Source organism: Microchirus variegatus, assembly GCF_963457635.1.
Source record: "Microchirus variegatus genome assembly, chromosome: 5".
In the NCBI taxonomy this organism is placed as follows: Eukaryota; Metazoa; Chordata; class Actinopteri; order Pleuronectiformes; family Soleidae; genus Microchirus; species Microchirus variegatus.
In genome coordinates this window covers 23085178-23095790 of record NC_139806.1, presented here as the reverse complement: position 1 = coordinate 23095790, position 10613 = coordinate 23085178, and positions in this window count along the sequence as shown.

The following is a 10613-nucleotide window of genomic DNA, read 5'->3' as shown; positions in this document are numbered from 1 at the left end:
TTAACGGCGTGCAAGGTCAATGGTCCCAACCAGTCTTTCTAACTCTCTCTGTAAATACTGTGTATAGCTTTATTCACCATAACTTCTCTGTCCATTGCTGTGCTTCCATATCTCCACGGAAAATCTCTTGCCTAAATGTGCTCAACATAATACAGGGTATGATGAAAGAAGCAACCAAAATGGAGTCCCTGTAAAGAGGTTCTGGGTGTGTGGGATGCAGCTCTTTGCCTGAAGAGGATTATTGGCCTCGTGGATGAGAATTCAAATTCCCAGCTTGTATTTATTAGAGAAATTAAAGCGAATTGGAGGCCTTAAAATCCACATGAAATGAGGCAAAGCAAATGCATCTCGCATACAAAGGCTTCTTCATAAAGGGAAATCTTCATGTTGGTGTTTTCCTCTATTTTCACCCTCTCCATGTAGAACGTAGGCTATACATCGTATGTACCCTCTGTGTTTGTAGATGGTCACAAACCGCAGCGCATGGCATCAGTGAATGACCACAACACTAAGGACCTAACAACAAACCAAAGGACGATTAGGCCATGAAAAAATAACAGCAACAACGCATTAAATATAGTTTTATTGTCCAAGTCTGAGTAAACTCCCTGTTTTGACGTTTCATCACGACTTCACCACAGATCGTGGTCGATGTTTTTGCAGTATACGACGTGTGAAGCTCAAAGCCAAAGCATGATTTTTTTAGACTTGTAGAGAAGACGGGGAAGTGCGTGTTTTCACCAGTTCAGGCAGCACACGTGGAGATTTATGCATGTTGCTTTTTAACACGTCAAAAATGACGTTAAGATTAAAATCATGCTCATCTGAGGGAATAATCTTTAGTGGGATTTCTGCTCTTTTTTTGCATGGCTCAGCATAGTTTGCAGGTACAAGGGGGTTTTATCGGAATCCATGGGTGTGTTTTGAAAATTTCAAAAGTATTCGTTTCTATCAAGGATTGTTTTTCTACTTCAACCTGGCTCACACGAGCTCTACTTAACGTACTTTACTCAAGCCTCAGTGTGCGACTCTGTTTTGTAGTTTTGATATCGTTTGTCTCGCAAAATCTGCCGAGGAGAGTTTTCTCAGGTTTTGCAGGGAAATCTCTAAATTGGACAAATGCTTAAGCACAAAGCAGGGAGCCACTTATGATATACATCACAGCAACAGACACTTTATACTGTCTCCTTGCCAGCATTAAAATCGTGACCACAAATTAATTTCCTCGATGTTCTGATGAAAATGCTGCACGTGTAGCCTTCATTGAATTAACACCTATGCATTCAAATTTAAGAGTAGTGGCGTTTCTTTAATGTAGAGTGTGACCTTTTTATACCTACTAGAATAATAAGGTAAGGGACTGAAATTGTGCTCTCTGTCTGGATAAGCTTTGAATAGCTTTTTTTTTTTTTTAATTGCTTACTCGATATGTTCATGACAAATTACAAAAACAGATCCAGTGTACCGTGCTACACTTTTCTCCTGCAGGGAGCGCTGTCACACCAGCACAGCAACTACAAACAACATCAGCCAATCCAACAGCAGGGACACTTCACTTTACCCACCATTTTGTACAAATGCCACGTTTGTTGTCGTTTTTTTTCCTCAGAGCTTTCGGGTTTGTATAACCTCACGTGCTAATAATGGTCTTTTTTCTACATCTTATTACAGCGCTACAGCATTTTAAACATTAACAGAACATGTTGGTTGTCTTGTGTAAACCGGCCGCCCCCATCTAAGATGGACGGTGTCGATTCATCACCTACAGTGGTGCCTCTTTTTTCTTCTTTTTTTTTTTTTAGATAACTGTCGTTTGATAAAACAAATAAGACCGGACGTGGAAGGCTTGTTGTTTGTAAAACATTTTAAATGTCTTGAATGAGGACGTTTCCAAATGCATTTTGGTGTAAATACGCCTTTCTGATCGACTGAATGACCTTTATTTCTTAGGATATTACGATGTCCTTTTTTTGTGGTATTTTGCAATGTCACAGTGGCTTGTTTCAGTGCTTCATTCAGTGTTTTAACCGGTATCTTTTTGCAAATTAAAACTGTTGTATTTCACACTTTTGGTCTTGAATTTGGCTTGTTTTCTTTCCTGGTCAAAGTGAACAATGCATAATTATCTGTGTCATATCAGAGCTCAAATAACTGTGGTTTCCTCTCCACTTTTAAAGTAAATTCTAGTTGCTTTCATGCTTTCTGCATGGACAGCATCCCCTGAGACTCCTTCTATATTGTCCTGATTATGGTGCATTAAAAATATCTTGGAATGTCTTTTCAAAATCTGGAGAATGTTCTGATGCACTGACAATGAATAGATGTTTAAGTTTAACCTTTTTAGGTACGCACCAAGAAAAAAGTAAAGGAAAAATTATTTATTTGCCATTTTTATTATTTTATTTTATTAACTTATAACAATAACCACAATCAATTTTTTTTTTTTTTTTTAATTAGACCCTTCAGTATTTCAGATACAGGCCTCTACCAAACTGAGACGTCTGTTCATAATAAACCTGGTTTAATATTTATTTAATGTTTGAAACCCTATCTCATCCATCATGTTTTGTATCAACAAATATGAATCATACAAAACAAAAATACAATAAAATGAAAATAATCACGTGAATAAAATGTTATTTTATTTTATTTACTTATGATAACAATAACGTGAAATTAGACCCTACAGTATTACAGATAAAGGCCTCTAACAAACGGTTGAGACGACTGTTCATAATAAACCTGGTTTGCATAATTCATAAAGTACAACATTCACAAGTCGCATTAAGTGTTAGTGAGTTCAGCTTGATGCATTTTGCAATGAGATATAGTGACTTAAAGAGTAATACCTTAAAGGGTTAATAGCTTAATAAATAAGCTACTTATGACTAAAGGCCAGAAAGAATGTGTATGTATGTGTGCATATACAACATAATACAACATCTGAAGAATCGATTAAATTCATCTTTCTTGTTATTACAGGACTTTGAGTCTATAGTGTGTTAGAGAAAACATTTATTTTCTCTGTGATGTGGACCTTGAATACAACAATTTGGCTATAGCGCCATCTACTGCAGCAAATATGAACATAAAGATGCTTTGTAGCAACACGTACTGTACAATATAATATGAATGGCCTGTTATCTACTAGCTACAGACTGTGTCTGTCCTATGATTTGACATTTATAAAACACTTTCATGCAGCATTAATGTCAATAGGTGTCTGAACTTTGCAGTTCAAGTCATTTAACGCAGCCATAATCATAATCCACAACCACCATAATCATGCGTGGTCCACTTTTCAACAATGACATGCAACATCATTACCATGGCGTCTGTGAAGTTAAACACATTGTTAGGGCCAGAATGAACCATATGAACAAAATACTCATTGTCCAGCTCATTCATTCATGTCTGCTGTGTTGTTGCAGCATTTTCTGTCATACTTCTACTTACACTGAATGTCATTGTGATGTGCTGATTTACAAGGTTGAACACCCTACACTCATAGAAATAAGGGTTCCAAAAGGGTCCTTCTACAAGGGCTGAGGTTCTACCTGGAACCATTTGCTTCTTTCATGAAGAAAGGGCTTTTCATGGGTTCTTAGTAACTGCTGCTTAAAAAATGATCCACACATTTCTTATTTGTTCTGTTGACGCTCTGTTTACACCTGTTGTTAACATCCGACCTGAGTGATCTGATCACAGGTGTTCAGATTACACCTGCTGCTGCTAATGCTAATGCTAATGTGACGTCACTGCTCCACAGTAAACACACACCTTTCATTGAATTTCTCTTCACATACAAATGATGTTGTTTTCTGTTTGTTACAGAAAGACAAAGAATCCAGGAAATGTTAATTTTATTAATTTATTAATATTATTTTCTTTTTTTGGTCCAGAAAATGTTCATTAATGTTTCTCCAACCTGGAATTGATGATTCTCAAATGTCTTCCCTTTTTTTAATCCAAAAGCCAAAACTGTGTAATAAAATAAAACACTTTAATAAGAAACAACAACAATTAATTGATTATTAAAGTATTTTACAATTATTTTAGTCATGGTTTAATAATGCAGTAATCATTGCATCCCTATTTGTTTTATATATATTTAAAAAATCATCATGATACAATTTATCACAATATTTGAAAACTCATATATTGCACATGACAGCGCTAGTGAAAGTGATCACTTGGCACCATCTAGTGGACTGAAATATGAATTTATTTTGTTATTTTTTAATGCCAATCCACAAAAACTTGACGTTTATTTGTAACATCAGTTAAAAAAATTACGCTAAAAATAATGAATACTTGGTGTTTCAAAAGCGATATAATATTGCCACGCAAACTGTTGTGATGTTTCACTGTATTTGTTTTTCCTACCACAAAAATCAAAGACGAACCATGGACCTGGGACAGATGGAATGGGGGACGACACACTCTAAGTTCAATTCATTTTATAAAAAAAAACAAAAAAAAAACTTTCAGCATAACCACAGACTTGTTTACAAAAACTGTTTTTGTCTTGTCAGACCTCACAAATCCATGGGAGCTGCATTGACAGTGTGAAGCTCCAGCAGCTGAAAGACATCGAGCAGATGCTGAACTTCCTCTGGACCTGGGAGGGTAAGAATAGAAGACACACACACATGTCTATAGACTCTTGTTACAGTTGTTGTTTATCTCATCTTAAAAAAGCAAAAACTACAATGCAGCTACCCATGGAACTCCAAAGCTTCACCACTGCTTGTTGGAACATCCAGGGCTTTGAGGTCCTTTGTGTTTGGGACCAAGAGCAGAGACACAGACTTTCTCTAAGACGTCCAAAACTGTGACGCCATTGTTCTGCAAGAAACATGGAGTGGAGGAGAGGATAAAGATAATGACTGTACCTTCTTTATCTTCTTTACCTTTATCTGCTCTAAAACTGATCTCACACACTCTATCCAAACAGACAACATAGGCCAATCCCACATTTGGCTTCAAATACAAAGGATAAAAGAAAACATATTCTTTGGTGTGATATACCATTAAAAAGTTTGGGGTCACTTAGAAATGTCCATATTTTTGAAGGAAAATCACATTTTTTTTCAATGAATCCAAAATTAAATGAATCTATACATTGTTAATGTGGTAAATGACTATTCTAGCTCCAAACGTCTGGTTTTTAATGGAATATGTACATAGACACCCATTACTATGCCATGTTATGTCAAATATGAACTGAAGAGTTCAAGTTCAACTGCCTATTTGAAGCGCGCTCGTATGTTGTGAAATGATATCGATTGTCAACCGCAAAACAGAGAAATGTTTTGCGGTTGAGGACGAAGCGTCGTTCATCTGCTTCTACATTCTAACACTTTACAATGACAGTAAATAACCATAGAAAATGTGGGGACGTTTGATATTTGACTTCACCTGTTCTTCCTCGGCTCGACTTGCCTGAGAGTCTTCTACCAGGAGTTCACAGAGTGAGCCGAGTTCCTGCAGCCGGCCATCACCACGCTCCACACCATCGCCTATGACGACATCAGCCAATATCACCAGAAAGCTACGGAAGTCTTCATCTCCGGTGGTTTGGGCCCCCCGAGCAGTCGTGCCCATTTTTGGATAATGTGCATGTGCATCTGCACGATCGTACGTTTTCATTTACAACTCACATTTCCCGACGTTTTAACCCATGATCGTTCTCCCGAGGTCCATCTGCAGGACATCGGAAAGATCCTCCATTTCATCGTTAAGGGCACGCATCAAAGTCCGCCAGAGAGGAGCTGCATGACGCCCCGGTGTCCTTGTGACCCCCACCTACTGCCACCTCCTGGCTGTATAAGGGAAATGCACAAAAATTAATGTGTATATTCAATTCACTGTTACTTATTGTTACTGTAATTAAATGTCCGAGATGTTTATGGAGCGGCACTTCATATATGTACGTTATGTGTGGAGTTTTTAAAAGTACAATTTGAGTCATTTGTCCTTTTCAAACATGTTGCCAGAACTAAATGTTGACCTTTACATGTTTGTTCTTTCAACAGAAAATGAGTGCTGTCAAAAACTTAACGCGTCAACTGCTTAACGGCATCAACGTTGACGACTGACCGGGAAAAGATGCACGTGACGTCATGTTTACGTGACTCCGGATTTATAAAATGAGTCTCTAAAGTAACGCTAAACTTTAAAAACAGAGGCACATACGCAGTACACAGGTACGCTGGTTATTTGTAGGGCTGCTCTTTTCATTTAATAAACAGACCGCTCCAGTTCCACTGTAGGTAACGGTGCTAAAAGAAGCTAATGCAGCTAACGGAGCTAACTGGTAAACGGTGCCTGAACTTGTAAACATGACGTCATGCGCGTCTTTTCCCGGTCAGTCATCATGGAAACATGTGTCATGGGTTAACGCTCGTTAACCTATTGCACAGCATTACAGAAAATGTGTCAAACTAAATGTTGTTGCGTACATAAGGTCATTTCTTCTTAAACTGCCGTCACTGTATGAACGTTCACTCGTGTACAAATTTTTACAGCGCTCTTAACGTGAGTTAAATAACTTAAAATGTATTTTGTTCATATCTTCTCATTTTACACCTCACCAAAAAGTTGTGTTCATCAAGAAATAAACACTAGCTACTATTTTATTATGTTGCGAGTACAATTTCCCAATACTGCTTATTTATTTAAATAAACACGGCGTGAAAAAGGCCAGAAATACACAATAAGAGTATAAAACTGAGAACGTGTTTCTTTGTAACATGTGATAAATTCTATAAATCGGTCTTTTTAAAGGATTTAACTGAGATGAATATGAACAATAATAACAAGAATCTTAAATACTCTTTTGTCTTTCTGCGGAGATGAAATTCCATTTTTTTTCATGTCTAATTTCTCCAAAAAAAGTGATCAAATTCCAGCAGAGACAGCGTTAACGTGGGTTTTGCAGTGTTGAATTAAAACCATTTGTAATTGGTGTTTAAATGTGACTGTGTTTCTTTCTCATTTCTCAGATGAAGATCACTGTAAACTGACCACATACATTTCAAAAGCTGTATTTTGGAATAAAAAGTCTTATACTTTCTACACAGTGAATGAATTATTTCAACAATAACATACATTTACAATATAGTGATAAATAGAGTTTGTATTGTTTTTTTTAGAAGTAGTTTTAGTATGAAAGACAAAACGACTGATTTAAAAAGAGACAAACGTGAGGTCACGTGGAAGGGAGGCCACGCCCCCCGGCGGCCAGGTATCACAGGTGACGTAAATGAGCAGGTGATTAACCCAACCACTCACACCTGTGTGTGTGTGCGTGTGTGTGTATATATAAGTCAACTCCTTAAACTACTTCATTCTCAGCTGAACCTCAGTGAATCATCACCTGAGCCTGAACTGAAGGTGAAGTAAAAACACTGAGCCGATCATTTTGTCTTTAATCTTGTTCACATTCGAACGCGTTGTTTCTTACTAACGTCTATGTTTTTTCCCTTTTTTACAGACTCTGCTCATCCACCCGCCGTGATGTCTGTTCGGTGAGAGCCAGAAACCAAACCCCGTTCAAATTTCTGCTATTTTTGTGAACTAACGCTTTAATAAGTGACTCTCTTTCCAAAAACTTTGTGTATAGGACTTGTTCAGGCTCCGTTTGATCAAGCTGAACAATACGTCTCATGGACTTTTGCGAAAGAATTCCACCTTTTTACGAACATTTTAACTTTTATTACTTTCATCTCCTAACAACCGGTTCGGTTAGCGTGACAAACCAGTCCAAACTCCAGCGGTTCGACCGAGACCTACGAGGGAGGTGTGTAAAATATTTATTTTGATAGTAAACTAGTGGAATTACTTTTGTGTACGAGTGTTTTTTTGCCATTAACTTACATCATTATTCATCACCAGGTGAAAGAAGACTCCATCACACACGACCTGAATCCAGCCTCTTCACTTCCGGTTGTATTTATTCCACTTCCGCCCGGAGTCAGCATCACTTCCTGTTCAGAGTCACGTGGACAAGGAACACACAGGTGAGAGTGGACACAGCACATACTTTGCTTTTGTTGATTTAATTTGTATATTATAATACTTGTTCTTAAGCTTTGTGTCTTTGTTTAACATCTTCTCTTTGCTCTGTGTCAGAATCCTGGTTAAACTGAAGACAGTTGTGCAGATGCACAAGGTCGACCCATTTAACTCTAGCTCCCAGGTAATCGCAGCATTGTCTGCATGTTTCCTTTGTTCTAATCGGATGTTTGTCATAATGGAGTCTTCTCTGACCATTTTGTTTTTAACTCTCACAGGTTTCAGAAGCTCCATCCTGAGTCACTGCAGCAGACTTTCATCAGGTTATTTTTTTTTTTCTCTCCCCACAGCAATGGTAGTAAACAGGGTTTTTAGTATCTTAAACTTGCTCCCGGCACCATTTACCATAGAGAAATTGTTTTTACATCATGGCACATGGGTGTTAATCCACTGCTTCCTTGATTTGTGACTTAAATGTTTGGGATTCCCTTAACGGAATTAAATCACCATTTAATAATGTTCAGGTAAAGCTACATTTCCTCCATTTGTCTTTCTGATTCAGGTGCCAAAAAATGAGAGAAGATCCAGCCAAATGGACATGATGCAGAAAGTACATCTATTCAAGTCCTTGCAGTGAGCTGCAATACTTGTGTTTTTTTGAGTGTCACATTCTCCTCTTGCACTTTATTTTTATTTAACATGAATTTCTTTTTCAGGATTCATGACCTGTGAGCGAGTTTTCCTGCAGCAGTGGAAGCTTGGACAACAATCTGCCAGAGATGCAGGTAAATCCCCATCCACTATCACTCATCTGTTTGACCACAAGATGGCGCCAGAGAACAGACTTTAATCTTGTGTTTTCCTTTATTGGCCCTCTACAAATGTGTTTTTCTTTTCTGTCTTCATTTCAGAATCTGGGGATGTCTGAATGAGTCGTGCAGGATGTCAACCCCTCAAGTAATCTGCACAGGTACATTTTATGGAAACTGTTTGTAATTGTGTTGAATAAACGTATGCTCAAAGGCATTTAAACAAACTTACTTGTTGGTGTTTGATTTGAGGTCAAGCATTTTGCGTTAATTTAATCTGAACTCTATTTTTCACTTGCTACATAGTCCTTCCGGTTTCCCACAATCCAATAAAGCTATTGGACCATTCATGCAACAAGTCGTAATTTGGAAGACATTGAGTTTTGAATACATCTGTTGTAGGCCAACATCTTAAGATGTATTTTTTAAATATCTTCCATTGTCCCCTTGCCAAATGTTTGGTTTAACTTGCCTCAATGTGTATCAAGCTTTAGTTGTGTAAGAGACTTATGTTTTTTCACCATTGTCCTTCCTGTTACCCACAATCCAAAAAGGCTATTAGATTTGAGCCATGACATGCAACAAGCTGCTAATTTTTAGCTTTAAATAATTGTGCTAATGTTGGCTCACATCTGGAGATCTTTAAACAAAGTTACTTGTTTGATTTGAGGTCAATCACTTTGCTTTTATTTAATTTGGGCTTTTCCCTCACTACATAGTCCTTCCTGTTAGCCACATTCCAGAAAGGCTATTGGACCCATTCATGCAACAAGCTGCAAATTTTGAGGACATTGAGCTTTGAATGCTTGTTCTAACTATGTAAGCTAACATCTGAAGATGTCATTTTTAAATATCTTCCATTGTCCCCTTGCTAAACGTTTGGTTTAAATTGCCTCAATGTGTATCAAGCAGCGTGTGATTGGGAAAGAACAAAAAAAGGAAAATGAATACGGTGCACCTACTGTGACGGCATTTTATTGTTTCAAAAATTGACAAAGTGCAGTAGCTTACATGGAGGAGTGTTAAACCATGTTAAAAAAATGTAAATGCTCTTTCACCACTCAGACTTTCATCTTGGCAGAGATGGCCTCGGTGCCACAATTTCCATCTTGAAGTGAAAATGTTGTCGAATAAACAGTGCTAGAGATGCCGTTTCAGTGTTTAATGAAATATACTGTATAGTTTTAGAATCAATCTGTGTTTCTCAATTAATCACTTTTTGTCCATAAAATATAGTTGGTGTTTATCAAACCTGGAACCTAGTTTTATAAAAAAAAATATTTGTCGAATGGAGCAAAGAAACCAGACAATATTCACATTTAAGAAGCTAAAAAAAAATCACAAAGCTTATATAATGTTAACATTTTTGTAATCGATTAATTAATCGTTTGCAGCCCTACTGGTTACCCATTACCAATATTACATGATAATAAAAAACGATTAATGTATAGTGCCTTGCACTATACCGCGTCAACGTTAACTCGTGATGCGTTTCCATGGCAAATGACCAGAAAGACGCACGTGACAGGTTCACCTTTAGCAACTTATGTCACGTCGTTACTATTGTCCTCCTGTTCTTCCCAAAAGGGTATTAGATGCGAGTCATTCATGCAACAAGCTGCTTTAAATACTTGTGCTAATGTTGTTGGCTAACAGCCGGTTTTCAATCAGGAAAAAGTTTGTCTTCCATTGTCCCTTGTGAAATCTGTTTGAATACCCAGCCCTATGTTAATGTGTCTATGTCTAACTTGATGTCTTTGTCTTCTGCTGCAGGATGCTGTTGAG